General features: G+C 36.8%; 2 protein-coding genes across 12 annotated transcripts in view; both read right to left on the bottom strand.

Moving 5' to 3' along the window:
* LOC137235425 (uncharacterized) overlaps positions 1 to 8,759 on the bottom strand; it is a 149,772-nt gene extending 141,013 nt beyond the window's left edge. The window contains exons 1-2 of one of the 4 annotated variants that reach the window (XM_067758408.1): positions 6,853 to 8,759; positions 6,693 to 6,796 (exon numbers count right to left, since the gene is read on the bottom strand). The gene's annotated coding sequence lies outside the window, so the exon portion shown is untranslated. Of the gene's footprint in view, positions 1 to 6,692 lie in introns of all 4 variants that reach the window. The other 3 variants (XM_067758407.1, XM_067758409.1, XM_067758406.1) reach the window with 3 other exon arrangements.
* The window catches only part of LOC137235424 (uncharacterized), a 993,733-nt gene that overhangs the window by 900,259 nt on the left and 78,104 nt on the right, over positions 1 to 15,370 (bottom strand). The gene's annotated exons all lie outside the window — the stretch shown is intronic.

Genomic DNA, 15,370 nt, shown 5'->3' with positions numbered 1-15,370 from the left:
ATAAGCTTCTATTACCGGCTCATAAGCCACCCAACCTAAGGGCATCTACGAATGTTCTACTAACAATCTGATATTCTAGAATGACTGGATTGTCCCATAAACGCGCCAAGACGGAGGCACGCGGCAACACATTCAGCGCCCCCTGCCGGCTATGTCAAAAATCGTACAGCATAAGGCTCTGCCCGATTTACCGGGGCATGACGAACATGGATCGACTAAAGACGATCATAGATTTGAGATACTGCACAAATTGCTTATCGCCATTCCACCAACGGAAGACATGTCCCAGCGAAGATCGCTGTCATCGGTGCAACGAGCAGCACCACACGTCAACACACCTCGACGACGTTCCACCACCGCCCCACGAGAGTGATGGCGAAGAGAGCTCCGACGGAGCCCTATCAATCCACGTCACGGAACAAACCCTGTGGTGGGAAGCGGACGTCGCCGAAGAAGAGATCGAACGACGCGAAGATCCTACTGCAATAGTAGCAACAACACCAGCGGACGGTTGAGGACCACAACGTTTCCGACCGCTACTACGACATAAAAAGCCTTCAAACGTACAACGCGGGGATGGCGGGGAGACACGTCCTTTCCCCCATCGCACCGCTCTATCAGGAGGCGCAGTGGCGACGCGGAACCGCGTCCGTCCCGCCCGTCACGACGCTCAGTTGGTAGGGCGGCCCCGTATAACGCTCGTGCCCAAGTAACCACGCTCGCGCGCCAACCAACAACGCCAGCCGGCTTCCTACGGGAGACGCCTCTAGCAACGACCATTACACGCGCATTTGTACATTTGTAGCCATAGCTCCAACGGCGGTCGTTCGGATAGCAGCAGGAGGGAAGGTCCACGCAGTACGCGCCCTTATCGATCCATGCGCTCCGAATTCCATCATCGGTGCAAACCTCGCAAAGGACCTCGGGTTAGAGCGTACCGGCACGTCCTATCATGTGAAGTGCACGCTTTTTCTGCGAGGGAAATACGGGGTAACGGGAGCAGTGACGACCCAGGCCACAGTGGTGTCACGATATTCACGGCTTAGTCCGACAGCAACTCTGGATCCATCGGTAGCCACGGCATTCCAATTTATGAAGCTGGCGGATCCAGCTTTCCACCGGTCTACACCTGTCCGGCTCACACTACGTGCCGATGTCTACGCCAGCCTAATGGTTAGCGGCACACCACCGTCGAACGTAGGCGGGCTGCTGACTCAAGCCACCATATTCGGGTTGGTAGTGTCTGGAGCCCACAAGCAATAATCAGGCATCTGTCCATTCAATAAGTAAAGTGCACTAAAATCAACCCACGTCTATTTCGACTACCATCTCTTTATTCACAGGAATCCCACAAAGAAGCGTCTGGCGTCGGTCGAATTATGTATCCTGGTCATACTATTTTTCTTCCATACGCATTTACTGCAGGGTCTAAATTTAAGTTGAGATTCGTTAATTTTATGTTCAGATGCGTTCTCGCGAGCCCTTTGGGACTTGGTTGTTGGGGGCGTTACGGTCGTTTCGAAGTTGCTCGCCGCAAAGGGGCCGGCATATTTAGGCCACAAGCCTAAATATGACGGTGCACCCTCGTATCGCTTTACTTTTCCTTTTCATTTATTCATATCGGTTTATACCGATAACCGTTTACCTCGCCGGATAATAGTTAAGCCTAGGATTCGGCGGTGACAGCGAACTAAAGTATTTTTACCTCTTTCACTTTTTTTGCGAACGTTTAAGAAACCGCCAGCAGCCAAGCCACCGAAGGTAAGTCCTTTGTTAATCAATATTATAAAATTAATTTTATACACTTCCGCAATCGGAAATCTTGAATTGTTACTAATTGGATTAACTCTACAATTGCATTTACTTTCACTTCAATAAACATTACTATGTATCTTTTTATAACGAATTCGTTTGTGTTTTTTCCTTTCTTTTCTCCCCACCATTATTACGAGCGCGCCCTATCTGTGGTCTTGCCGCAGTAACAGTACCTAAAAAATCTCTTCCGGGCAAACAAGAAAAAAGGTGGAGATTAGTGGTTGATTTCAGACAAATAAGTAAATAATTAACAGCTGATAAATTCCCTTTGCCTAGAATAGATGATATTCTGGATCAATTAGGAAGAGCGAAATATTTCTCATGCCTAGATTTAATGTCAGGATTTCACCAAATAGAACTCAGCCCAGAGTCAAGGGATATCACATCCTTTACAGCGGATAACTGTACTTAACGTTTCAAATGATTACCTTATGGCCTCAAAGTAGCACTCATTGCAGAAGATGATGACATTGGCATTCGCAGGCCTGAAACCATTACAAGCATTTTTATACATGGACGACTTATCCGTATTAGGATGCTCCGAAAAACATATGATACACAATTTAAGAAATGTCTTTTCAACTTGCAGAAAATATAATTTAAAATTACATCCCGATAAATGTTTATTCTTCAGTCAAGAAGTTACTTATCTGGGACATAAATGCGCAAGTACTGGAATTTTACCAGACCCAAATAAATTTAAAATTGTTAAAAATTACCCAACTCCCAAAAATGCCGATGAAGCAAAACGATTTTCCGCATTTTGTAATTATTGTAGAAGATTCATACAAAATTTCGCGGAATACGCCAGGATTCTAACAAGGCTTAGTAAGAAAAATGTAATTTTCAATTGGACAGACGACTGCGAGAAATCTTTTAGCTACTGTAACGAAGCTTTTTCGTGCACCGTTGCTTCTTTGATATTTGCTGAGGTATACTCGCCGTGCCCAGGGTTCGTTTACAATAAATTTGTATTAAAGGGGCACCTTGCAAATCGATTTAATATAAAAAACTTCACTCTCTTTATTGGTTCTAAATTCTATAATATAAAAAAAAACGTGTTTGTATACTTCATTTTCAATTTACCTTGGATTATCTTGCGGTATCCTTGATTGCGGTGGCGGGCCTTAGCCGTCCGGCCGTGTTCCGTTAGCTGGGTCCCGTTAGTATGTGGCGTCGGTGCCTTGACGCGCCTTATGACGGCGTCTCTCCCTGATGCGGTGCTCTGTCGCGCCTTACGTCGGCGTCGACTTGTATTGCTGAGGCGATGCTCTGTCGCCGTGTTCCGTTAGACGGATCCCGTTAGTATGTGGCGTCGGTGCCTTGACGCGCCTTACGTCGGCGTTTACTTGTATTACTCTGCTGCGCCTTGCGTTGGCGTCTATTTGTATTGCTGGTTGCTGGGTGATTCTCTGCCACGCCTTGCGTCGGCGTCTACTCGTACTTGCTGGGCGATACTCTGTCGCGCCCTACGTCGGCGTTTACTTGTATTGCTGAGGCGGTGCTCTGTCGCGCCCTACGTCGGCGCTTACTTGTATTACTCTGTCGGTGTACCTCTGCTGCGCTCTGCCGCCGCGCTTGGCGCTGGCTTAGCCTGGCTGCGCTATGCGTCGCCGCGTTGACGTGACCTCTGTCGGCGTACCTCTGCTGCCGCGGTTCGCGCTGGCTTACCCTGGTTACGTTGTGCGTCGGCGGACCTCTGCTGCGCTTTGCTAAGCCAAGAGTATGAAGGAAAACAATTACCCATTGCCTACGCCTCAAGATCATTTACAAAAGGCGAAATAAATAAAGCCACGATCGAAAAAGAATTGGCGGCCATACATTTGGCCATTATATATTTTAGACCATATGTTTATGGCAGAAAATTCACAGTGAAAACGGATCATCGACCTTAAACATATTTAGTGTCAATGAAAAACACTAACCACCAATTAACTAAAATTAGATTAGATTTGGAAGAGTATGACTTTGGGGTGGAGTACATAGCCGGAAAAGAAAATTACGTGGCAGACGTTCTGTCACGAATAGATATCAATGATTTGAAAGAAATGTCAGTGATATAAGAAAATATATAAAGAAATGCGTAAATTGTAATAAAAATAAAATTAATAAAAATTTAAAAGAACCAATGATTTTGACTGAAACACCACCAAAGGCGTTCGAAATAGTACAAATAGATACAATTGGACCTTTAGAGCCATAATCGAAAATTTCATCTTAATTTATGGAAGTATGAAAACGATAATAACGGATATGGGATCTGAATATAAAAATAGCTTATTTGAGGAACTATGTAAGCTTCTCAATATTGAGCACAAAACATCTACGCCGTATCACCACCAAACTTTAGGCACTGTTGAACGTAGCCATAGAACTTTCAATGAATATGTGCGTTCATACATATCCATTAACAAAGATGATTGGGATGAGTATCTTAAATATTTTGCATATTGTTACAATACTACCCCATTTATAGTCCATAGTTATTGCCCATTCGAATTGATCTTTGGTAAAAAACCCCAGACTTACGAATTTTTACAAGAAAATACGGTAAGCCCATTATACAATTATGAGGCTTACGATAAATTAAATATAGGTTACAAATAGCACACGATAGAGCCTTTAAAGTAGTAAAAGAAGCTAAAGAAAAACAAAAAATTAGTTCTGATAAAAATATTCACTATAAGGAAATAACAGGTCATATGTTAGATAGTAGATATAAAGGGCCCTATAAGGTAGAAAATATCGATAAAAATAATAATTTTACTCTAATACCCTATAAAGTAGAAAATCTCGATAGTAAAAATAATTACACTTTAATTCCCAGTAACATAGAAAATAGCAATATCATAAACAATAAGAAAATAATAATACACAAAAATAGACTTAAATTCATAGAATAAGCAAATTTTCAACCTACAAACATAAAATAAAAAATATAGAATTAATTTATATTTAACTACATAAATAAAAATAGAAAAAGAATTCGCCAAATGCATAAGCATTCTGAAAAAAAGGGAGATGTAGTGTAAACAGCCAAAAATTTCAATGCCAAATGACTAAACCAGTTAATATGCTATTCATTTTCCACCTTGTATAGTATCCAACCGAACACTGTCTCTTGGGCCAAAAGTGTATTAAGGACTTTCTTTCTCAGACCGCTCATCATATTTTGGGGATATATGTCTCCACCAAGTATGAGGTCTAAATCCTCGTTGACGTAGAACCTCTTGTCTGCCAAAACCAATTCTGGGAATGCCTGCATAGTCATTGTGTTGATATGGCAGGATGGCAGATTTCCAGTAAGTTTGGTTAAAATAAGAACCGGAGTAGTCAAGCTGAAGCATGGATCCACTGCTGAACGTAGTTCGATGGTGGATGCCTCTTTCACTTGAGCAGATACTGCATTGGTGATGCCTGAAACTTGGGCATGAATTTTCCTCGCCGGCAAATTGATTCTGCGTTTTAGTCGTTCTGTCATGAAGGAACATTCAGACCCTGAATCAATTAAAGCCCGCGCGAAGAAGACGGTACCATTCTGGTGTATGTGTAGGAGAGCAGTTCCTAATAGCACGCCTGTGCTGGAATTAGTATGACAAGATTTTACATTCTGGTTCGCAGAAGACTTTGGTTGCCCCCATTTCTGTCTTTTTCGCGCCTGGGCCGAAGTTGATGGGATATTATCCGCATCTTTAAATGGGTTGCGCACCGCGTGGTGACGAGAGTGGCATTTGGCACAGTTGTACGAACTGGTGCACCTCGTCACTGTGTGTCCTGGGGATAAACAGTTCAGGCAGCCTCCGTAGATTTGATGAAGTTGATTCTCTCCACTGGGGTCAAATCACAGAATCGGGGACAATTCCGTAATTTGTGGTCAGATATGCACATCTTACAAAAAACATTTGATGAAATCTATTTGATAGGAACTTGTCCATATCTTCCCACTTGTGTATGTATATATATATGTATATATTTATTTAATGATCAAAATTATTAGTACAATAAGATTTGAGGTCTTTTATAGTACAATATGAAAGGAAAGGTAGTTATAAGTAGTAGTACACAAAGAAAATAAACAGTTACATGATACCGATATAAACAGAAGTATAAAGCTAATTTGTAATTTATTCTAGTATCGTGATCAAATACACGGCCAGTCTACATACTATTATCAGAAAAATAGTTATAGATAACATTCTTATAGTTGCTCCTACTTATACTATTTCTTATAGCATTGGAAATAGAATTCCAGGTACGTATAGTTTTCACGAAGAATAGTCTAATCGACGCAACAGATTTAAATGCGGGTACTACAAGGTCGGATCTTGTGAAAGAAAGCTTATTATAAAGATATAAGGGCGTCTTAGTGAGCATGAGTCGGAAAAGGAAAATGCAGCTACTGGCTTTGAAATAGTCGGATATTTGACATCCCAGAAGGCTAGATTTCCAACGGGATATGTGGTCGAACTTCGAAAGTCCATACACATAGCGTATTATATGGTTAAAGGCCACGTCTAATCGATGAGCCGAGTGCGAGTCTAGCTTATTATATATCAACTCGGAAGATATCAAATAAGGTAAAATTAATTGGACAGCCAATTTATGGCGGATGTTACGAGTAGTAAACATCGCCGATAGCGTCAGATTTCGCAGTGCGACATACACCCTTCCTATAGCCTGGTTAACGTGGTCAACACAAGTTTCACAAGGGGTATTTGTTTGCACAAAAAGAAATTAAGGTACTCTATCGCACAGATAACTACTAGTAAATTTCACTTTTCACTGTTTAGGGGTTCGGAGCACTCGCCGCACTTTTTAAATAATAAGTTAATCTCAAAAATAACCAAAAGAAAAGTGGCAAGAAATATAACACTTACGTAGAAACTGCGTGAAGTTTTGTAATGATTTGTGTGTTGTTTGATGTGGCTTGTAAATTACATGGTTGTGTGGTACCAGGATATTTGTCCAAAGTTGTGTATCACTACGATAATGAAAAATTACCACCAAGATATTTTATAAATTGCACCCAGAGTGTACCAACAAGGGGGTTCCCGAAAAATGCCTTGTGTATCACCAAGAAAGTGTATAAATTTTCGCTTAATTTGGACGACGCGTATCACCAGAGGTTGAAGAATACCACCACGATTCTCGTATAAAAAGTTTTGAGTGTATCACCACGATAAATTGTATGGATGTGGACTGTATATATTTATCGGCGTTGGTTCCTTTTTCGGGGAGAATGACCATGAACAATTGAGGTGTGTCGCAACTCGGCAAGGGAGTGGAGGCACCACAATTGTATTTAGGCAACGAGTAGTAAAAGAAGAAAATAAGAAGCGAGATATTTCTCGTTATAATATGGCTTTTTTTGCAGTGAAAATATTATTGGAACAATTAATTTACCTTGAAAAAAGTGAGATGTGGCGGGGCTCCTCGGACGTTGATAGCTGTGGTTCGCTCGACAATCGCTGGAAAAGTAGACGGTTGCCTTGTCGAGGACAACCGTTGGACCGCGGGAAGTCTCCGGTTTTGAGAACAAGCTTCCCCACACAGTTGCCCCGGCATGTATGTATATGTGTACGGACAACATAACCTACATATGTACACATATAGGTACATGCATGTGGGCAACTATAGGTCGGTAACGTAGTGATATCAGGTTGGCGGGAGTTAATAAGAATTTAGGCTTCGGTCTAAACAAGATAATTAATATACATTTAGCAAAAATAAGTTTATTTCTTTTTAATATAAATATTCAGAAACAAGACTGAATTCATTATAATTAAAATTTACGTTTTTTTATTTTATTTTTTAACATAAATACATAACACAATGTACTAATTGAACTGGCAGATAATTAATGTTTATCAAAAATAAGTTTATTTTCAAAAGTTTTGAATATGCATATACAAGACTGAATTCATTACAATTGTAATTTTAATTTTTACTTTATATTTTCACAACGGGTATTTGTTTGCACAAAAAAAAATTGAGGTACTCTATCGCAGAGATAACCACTGGTAAATTTCACTTTTCACTGTTTAGGGGTTCAGAGCACTCGCGGCACTTTTTAAATAATAAGTTAATCTCAAAAATAACCAAAAGAAAAGTGGCAAGAAATATAACACTTACGTAGAAACTGCGTGAAGTTTTGGAATGATTTGTGTGTTGTTTGATGTGGCTTAAACATTACCAGGTTGTGTGGTACCAGGATATTTGTCCAAAGTTGTGTATCACCACGATAATGAAAAATTACCACCAAGATATTTTATAAATTGCACCCAGAGTGTACCAACAAGGTGATTCCCGAAAAATGCCTTGTATATCACCAAGAAAGTGTATAAATTTTCGCTTAATTTGGACGACGCGTATCACCAGAGGTTGAAGAATACCACCACGATTCTCGTATAAAAAGTTTTGAGTGTATCACCACGATAAATTGTATGGATGTGGACTGTATATATTTATCGGCGTTGGTTCCTTTTTCGGGGAGAATGACCATGAACAATTGAGGTGTGTCGCAACTCGGCAAGGGAGTGGAGGAACCACAATTGTATTTAGGCAACGAGTAGTAAAAGAATAAAAAAAGAAGCGAGATATTTCTCGTTATAATATGGCTTTTATTGCAGTGAAAATATTATTGGAACAATTAATTTACCTTGAAAAAAATGAGATGTGGCGGGGCTCCTCGGACGTTGATAGCTGTGGTTCGCTCGACAATCGCTGGAAAAGTAGACGGTTGCCTTGTCGAGGACAACCGTTGGACCGCGGGAGAAGTCTCCGGTATGTATATGTGTACGGACAACATAACCTACATATGTACACATATAGGTACATGCATGTGGGCGAACTATAGGTCGGTAACGTAGTGATATTAGGTTGACGGGAGTTAATAAGAATTTAGGCTTCGGTCTAAACAAGATAATTAATATACATTGAGCAAAAATAAGTTTATTTTATTTTTAATATAAATGTTCAGAAACAAGACTGAATTCACTATAATTAAAATTTACGTTTTTTTATTTTATTTTTTAACATAAATACATAACACAATGTACTAATTGAACTGGCAGATAATTAATGTTTACAAAAATAAGTTTATTTTCAAAAGTTTTGAATATGCATATACAAGACTGAATTCATTACAATTGTAATTTTAATTTTTACTTTATATTTTATATATATACTAAGTACATACAAAACTTAAAGTTTGTAAACTTACCATTTTTCTCTAATATCAATTACAAAAACTAAAGTTTTAAGTTTGATTTTAAACGCCAATAAACATTGAAACATGCAATTAAAAAAGATAGAATGTAACATTTTAAAACACCATGTTTTTATTGTCCAAATTGAATAGTTCCGCTTCTGTGTAAGGCATTCTTGGCTCGCTTCTTTGGGATTAAGAGAACATGGCATTCTTTGTCCGCTTCTGCGTAAAGCATTCTTGACTCGCTTCAAAGGAATCAACAGAGCAGGGCATTCTTTGTCCACTTCTCAATAAGGCATTCTTGCTTCGCTTCTATGAATTTAATATAGGAATGCATTCTTTATCCGCTTCTCGGTAAGGTTTTCCTCAGTCGTTACTTTTCAATCGTAGTGGTGATTTGTTCTCTATTCCTTTTGCGGTGATCCACGTAGAAAGGCCACACCTCCAATGACATGCCCATGTTAAAGTAATGCATTATAGAAGGGAAACGGTATGCGGTTGCCCATGTTTTACCTCATTCAAACGGAGGTAATCATGTTTTTTGCTGTGTAATTGCAGACAAATTTGGCTCGTGTAGACGATATTTTGGACAAAATTGGTCGAGCGAAATACTTTTCGCCTTTGGATCTTTTTTCTGGTTTTCACCAAATCCCATTGCATAAAGATTTAGGAGACATAACATCATTTAGTACAGATCGCGTAGCTTTCCGTTGGAAAGTCTTACCGTTTGGTCTAAACGTTGCTCCTAATTCCTTTTCAAGAATGATGTGAATTGCATTTTCCGGTATTTCACCTAACCAAGCATTCATTTATGTAGACGATGTTATAGTCATTGGATGCAGTGAAGCGCACCATTTAAAAAATTTAGAAAAAGTTTTCGAGACATGCAGGAAGTTTAATTTACGGCCTAACCCTATCAAATGCAATTTTCTTCGATCTGAAGTAACATTTTTAGGGCATAAATGTTCAGCTAAGGGTCTGTTACCTGAAGATTCGAAAATAGAAGCGATTAAAAAATATTCTAAGCCCTGTGAAAAAGATGCAGTTAGAAGATTCGTTGCGTTTGTCAACTACTATAGGAGATTTATACCAGATTTTGCTACTTTAGCAGCACCATTAAACCGTTTGAGCCGAAAAAATTTCGAATTTAACTGGGATACTTCATGTGAATTAGCTTTCGAAAAACTTAAGCGCAGCCTAATGTCACCAAAACTATTGGAATATCCAGACTTCAGTAAGGAATTTTTTAATAACAGTAGATGCTACAAAGAATGGTTGCGGTGCGATACTTAGTCACAATCACAATGGTAACGATTTACCAATTTGTTTCGCTTCAAAAGCATTTAGCAAATCAGAACAAAAAAAAGCAATTATAGAACTAGAACTTTTGGCAATATATTTTGCAATTAAACAGTTTCGACCATACGTCTATTGTACACATTTTAAGGTTAGATCAGGCCGTTTATTTATTCAATATGAGGGATCCTTCATCCAAATTAACGAGAATACGTTTAGAACTCTCTGAGTATAATTTCACAATCGAATGCATAAAAGGTAAATCAAATGTAGGCGCTGACGCGCTATCACGTATAACAATAGATGAACTAAAAAACTCGACAAAAAATGTATTAGCAGTACAAACAAAATCTATGACAAAACAAAAAGAGGAAACACAGTTACAGAACGATGACCAACAAATACACACAGAAATATTACAAGTTTACGATGAATACACCTATAATTTTTCAAAAAGAATCCCGAGGACAAAATCAAATATAAATTATGATAGAAATGGTAAAATTAAAAATATACAAATATGCGCACATTTAAAACATAAAAAGCTCGAGTTACTAAATTTTGCGGTTGTTAACAAAATAGCGAATCTAGATGAGCTACTTTTGAGGTTGGACGAAACGCCGCCAATCACAATATTAAGAAAATAGAATGGCAAAAAAATTATACAATTTTTCATCACTTCAGTATTGCAAAATTTAAAGATACCGGGAGTAAGATTTTAAAATATTTAACTATTATATTGGCGGAACCAGTTGAAACAGTAACTGACGAAGACAAAAAACTTTAACGCATGCAAATTTACCACAATGATCCGATATCAGGCGGCCATTTCAGAAACAAAAAATTATAGGCGCAAATACGCACTAAATACTACTGGAAAAATATGACACGCGACATTGCCAAATTTGTTAAAAATTGCGAAAAATGCCTATTAAACAAAGTAAAACCAAAAATAAAAGAGAATATGGTGCTCACACCAACTCCTAGTAAGCCTTTTGAAATTGTCGTTATAGACACGATAGGACCTTTGCCTGCATCAAACAATGGGAATAAGTCGCATGATGTGCGATTTAACCAAATACCTAGTTACAATGGCTGTACCGGATAAAACTGCAAAAACAGTTGCATCTGCAATTTTCGAAGGTTTTGTCTTAACCTATGGCATAATGAAATCAATAAAATCCGATTTAGGATAATGAAATTTTCTCGGGATTGACCAAGCTTTTAAAAATCAATCAATTTTTCTACACCCTTTCATCACGAAACCGTTGGTACTATTGAAAGAAACCACCGAGTATTTAACGAGTACTTAGGAGCTTACCTTAATGATATTTTTCCTGAGTGGGATGTCTATCTAAAATACTTTACATTTCTGCATAATACAACAGCATATACGGTTTTTGATAACAAATTCACACCATTTGAGCTAATTTTCGGTACAAGAGCTACCTTGCCAAATGAGTTAACAAAAGAAAAAATTGATCAAATTTACGTTGAAAATTATGATAGCGAAGTAAAATACAGAATGCAAAAATCTCATGTTTTAGCAAAAGAACTTATTGATAAACATAAACAAAGAAATAAAAAAATGTACGATAGAGATATGGTATTAGTTCAAAAAGAGCCTTGTGATAAACACAAAAATGTTATAAAGGTCCATACAAAGTGACTGAGGTAGACGGTGTTAATGTAAAGATTTTTGATAAAGACAAAGTAAAAAGCATTCATAAGAATCATATACAAAAAATTACCTAAAGAAATAATAAATGAATTCTGAATTATATTTAATCAGATTTAAGATTTTATAAATACTAAAATGTTCTTTTTCAAATTATATAAACCTTAAAAACGGTGATGTACTTTTAAACTATATATAATGAAAATTAGTTCCTACCACTGATATAATTAGTAATATAACTAGTAATATAATTAGTAATATAACTAGTAATATAATTAGTAATAAAACTAGTAATTTAATTAGTAATATAACTAGTAATATGATTAGTAATTATTAATTACGCGATAACAGTAAGTTATAATAAACAGCTAGAGTAGAAAATTAAAATTTAATACAAAATTGATATGGATGATCGAGTTAAAGGGGGAAGGAATTAAGTAATGTAATTTAAAGAAATCTCGTTCCTCCAAATCAATTTACTTCACTGCAGGGTAAACAGATTTTTGTAAGACTGATCACCTTACAAAAATCTTTTCTCTAGGGGGGTGGTGTAATGGCACCACTACCGATATGGCAACGCAAGTTAAAACGAGTGTCATATCGATAGTGGGCTGGCAATGCCGACATTCCAATGGGAATGTCAAGTAACGGAATAGTGAAAAAATGGAAATTGAATTCATTATAGTTACGCGCTTGCCAACAGCCACACGCAATTAAAATTGTGTTTAAATTAATACAAGTGTTACTCTACAAATATATATATATTGTAAAATGACATTTAAAGAAATTTAAATATACTTATGTCGTTCAACTTTATTTAAATATAAAATCACTTTTATTCATTTGTAATCCCATCGATCTTATAAAAATACATAAGTAAACGCGTTTGTATAATGGAGCGCATCAAGCTTCGATAATATGCTCGTAAGTATTCATTAAAAACTCTATAATTGCGTTCAATTGTTGAAAACAGTTGAAAAATCATGTTTTATATTTAAAAGTGATGTCAATTCATTTAACAATTCATTTTTTAATTCTTTACCTAAATCTGTTTTATGGCTTTCATTACGCCGTATGTTAAAATAAATGTTTCGAAAATTGCTGAAGCAATTGTTTTTGCTGATTTATATGGCATAGCAACGGTTACTAAATATTTAGACATATCACAAATCGTTGTAACTGCGAACCTGTTACTGTGTTTGGACTCAGGAAGGCGTCCTATTGTATCTATTACTAGTACATCAAAGGGTTTACATGGTATTGGGGTTATAACAAGGTTTTCTTATGTCTTTGGTATAAACTTGTTCAAAATATATTCCTTATAATTTTTTACATATTTGGCTACATAACGAGTCATATTCTTCCAATAAAGTTTTGTTCTTAGTTTTGCATATAATTTTTCCATACCGCAATGTCCCCCTGAAATTGGGTCATTATGGTAAATTGTCATTAAATTTTTTGTCGTCGTCTGTTACCGTTTCTACTGGATCAGTTGAAATAATTTCTAATGATTATAAAATTTCATTTCCGAGATCTTTTAAATTTGTAATAGTAAAATTTTGAAAAATATATCGTCTTTTGGCCATTCTATTTGATTAATTTTGCGTTTGCTGGCTGCGAACTCAAGCCTCGAAAGTAATTCCTTTAAAGTCATTATTTCGTTAGCAACCTCAAAATTAAGTAGCTTGAGTTTTTTTTTGTTTTATATGCGCGCAAATCTTTAAACTTGTTCTTTTATTTTTTTTCATAAGTAATTTCTGATCTTATGCGTTGTATTTTATTTGAAAAGTTAAATTAAAATTTGTCATAAACTTGTAGCGTTAGTTCTTTTTCGTCTTTGTCTTCTGTTTTACTAGTTATGTTTTTGTTGTTAAGTCGTCTTGCCATTGCCCTAGTCTTTACTGCCAAGATTTGGTTGTTCGAATCCCTAATTTCGTCAATTGTAATGATTTAATTTACCCTTAATATATACAATAGTGAAATTATATTCAGCTAGTTCTAGTCTTATTCTCGAAAGTTTTGAAGACGGGTCTTTCATATTGAAAAGGTATAATAGAGGTCTATGGTCTGAATTTACAATAAAATGTGTGACATAAACATATGGTCGAAATTACTTTAGTGCGAAGTAAATGGCTAAAAGTTCCAATTCTATAATTGGTTTTTTCTGCTCGGCTTTATTAAATTCTTTAGAAGCGAAACAAATTGGTAAATCATTGCCAGTAATGAATTGTTTTGTAAAATCTGGGTATTGTAGCAATTTTGGTGAAAGTAACGCTGCTTTCAGCGACTGGAATGCTTCTTCGCACTATCTACTCCAAAAAAATTCACTTCTTTTTCTGCTCAGACTATTTAAAGGCGCTGCCAGAGATGCAAAATTTGGTATGAACCTTCTGTAATAATTAGCAAACGCGACGAAACGTCGTACCGTGTTTTTATCATTTGGTTTTGTATACTTTTTTATTGCGTTTATTTTGGAGTCATTTGGCAAAAAATCTTTTGCGGAGCATTTGTGACCCAAAAATTTAACCCCTGGTCGTAAAAAGTTGCATTTATTTGGATTTAGCCTGAGATTAAAAGACCTACATGTAATGAAAACTTTAATTAGATTTTTGATATGTTGTACTTCACTACAACCAATGACGATAATATCGTCCACGTATAAGAATGCTACATTGGGTGGCATACCCGAAAAAGCTATTGTCATCATTCGTGAGAATGAATTAGGTGCTATATTCAAACCGAATGGAAGAACTTTCCATCTAATGTGCCTTTCTTTTGGGACTACGATCAAGGGACTATTGTAATTTGAAAAGCTGGGTTCAATAAAATCGTTATCTAACAGTTTATTTACTTGCCGGTTTCTCTCTTTGCGTTGGGAGTATGGCAATCGATAGTTTTTTTAATACATATACCGGGTTGTTGTCTGTTAGTCGTAATGTTTGTTCATACAAGTTTTTTAAAGTAATTTTGCCAGTGTTAAGAGCGAAAATGTCTGCATATTCTATGCAAAGGTCAATTAGTTCACGTTGAGCATTTTTAGCAATCTGTCCTTTTAAAATTGAATTCAGTTTTTCTGTACGTCTATCTTCTGTTTTCGTCTTGTTAATTGATTAAACATTAAAGTTAGAAAGTTTTTCTGTCCGAATACTAATTCCCTTAACATACTTCACATCATCCGTGGTATTTATAACTTTTATAATTGGGTCATTTGAATTAAAAATGCACCTACATAGCTGTGAAAACACCCTTTTGAATTTCCTGCGAGTCCACCAAAACTGGATCGGGTGAATCACCCAAGTCAAAAAGTCTGAAAATTTCACATCTGGGAGGAATAATACAACTGTCGTTTCTGTTCCGTGTAGGATTGATAC

Source organism: Eurosta solidaginis, chromosome X (assembly GCF_040869045.1).
Source record: "Eurosta solidaginis isolate ZX-2024a chromosome X, ASM4086904v1, whole genome shotgun sequence".
NCBI classification, from domain to species: domain Eukaryota; kingdom Metazoa; phylum Arthropoda; class Insecta; order Diptera; family Tephritidae; genus Eurosta; species Eurosta solidaginis.
Note: the sequence above shows the minus strand (reverse complement) of the source record. Positions and strands in the feature narration are given on the sequence as shown.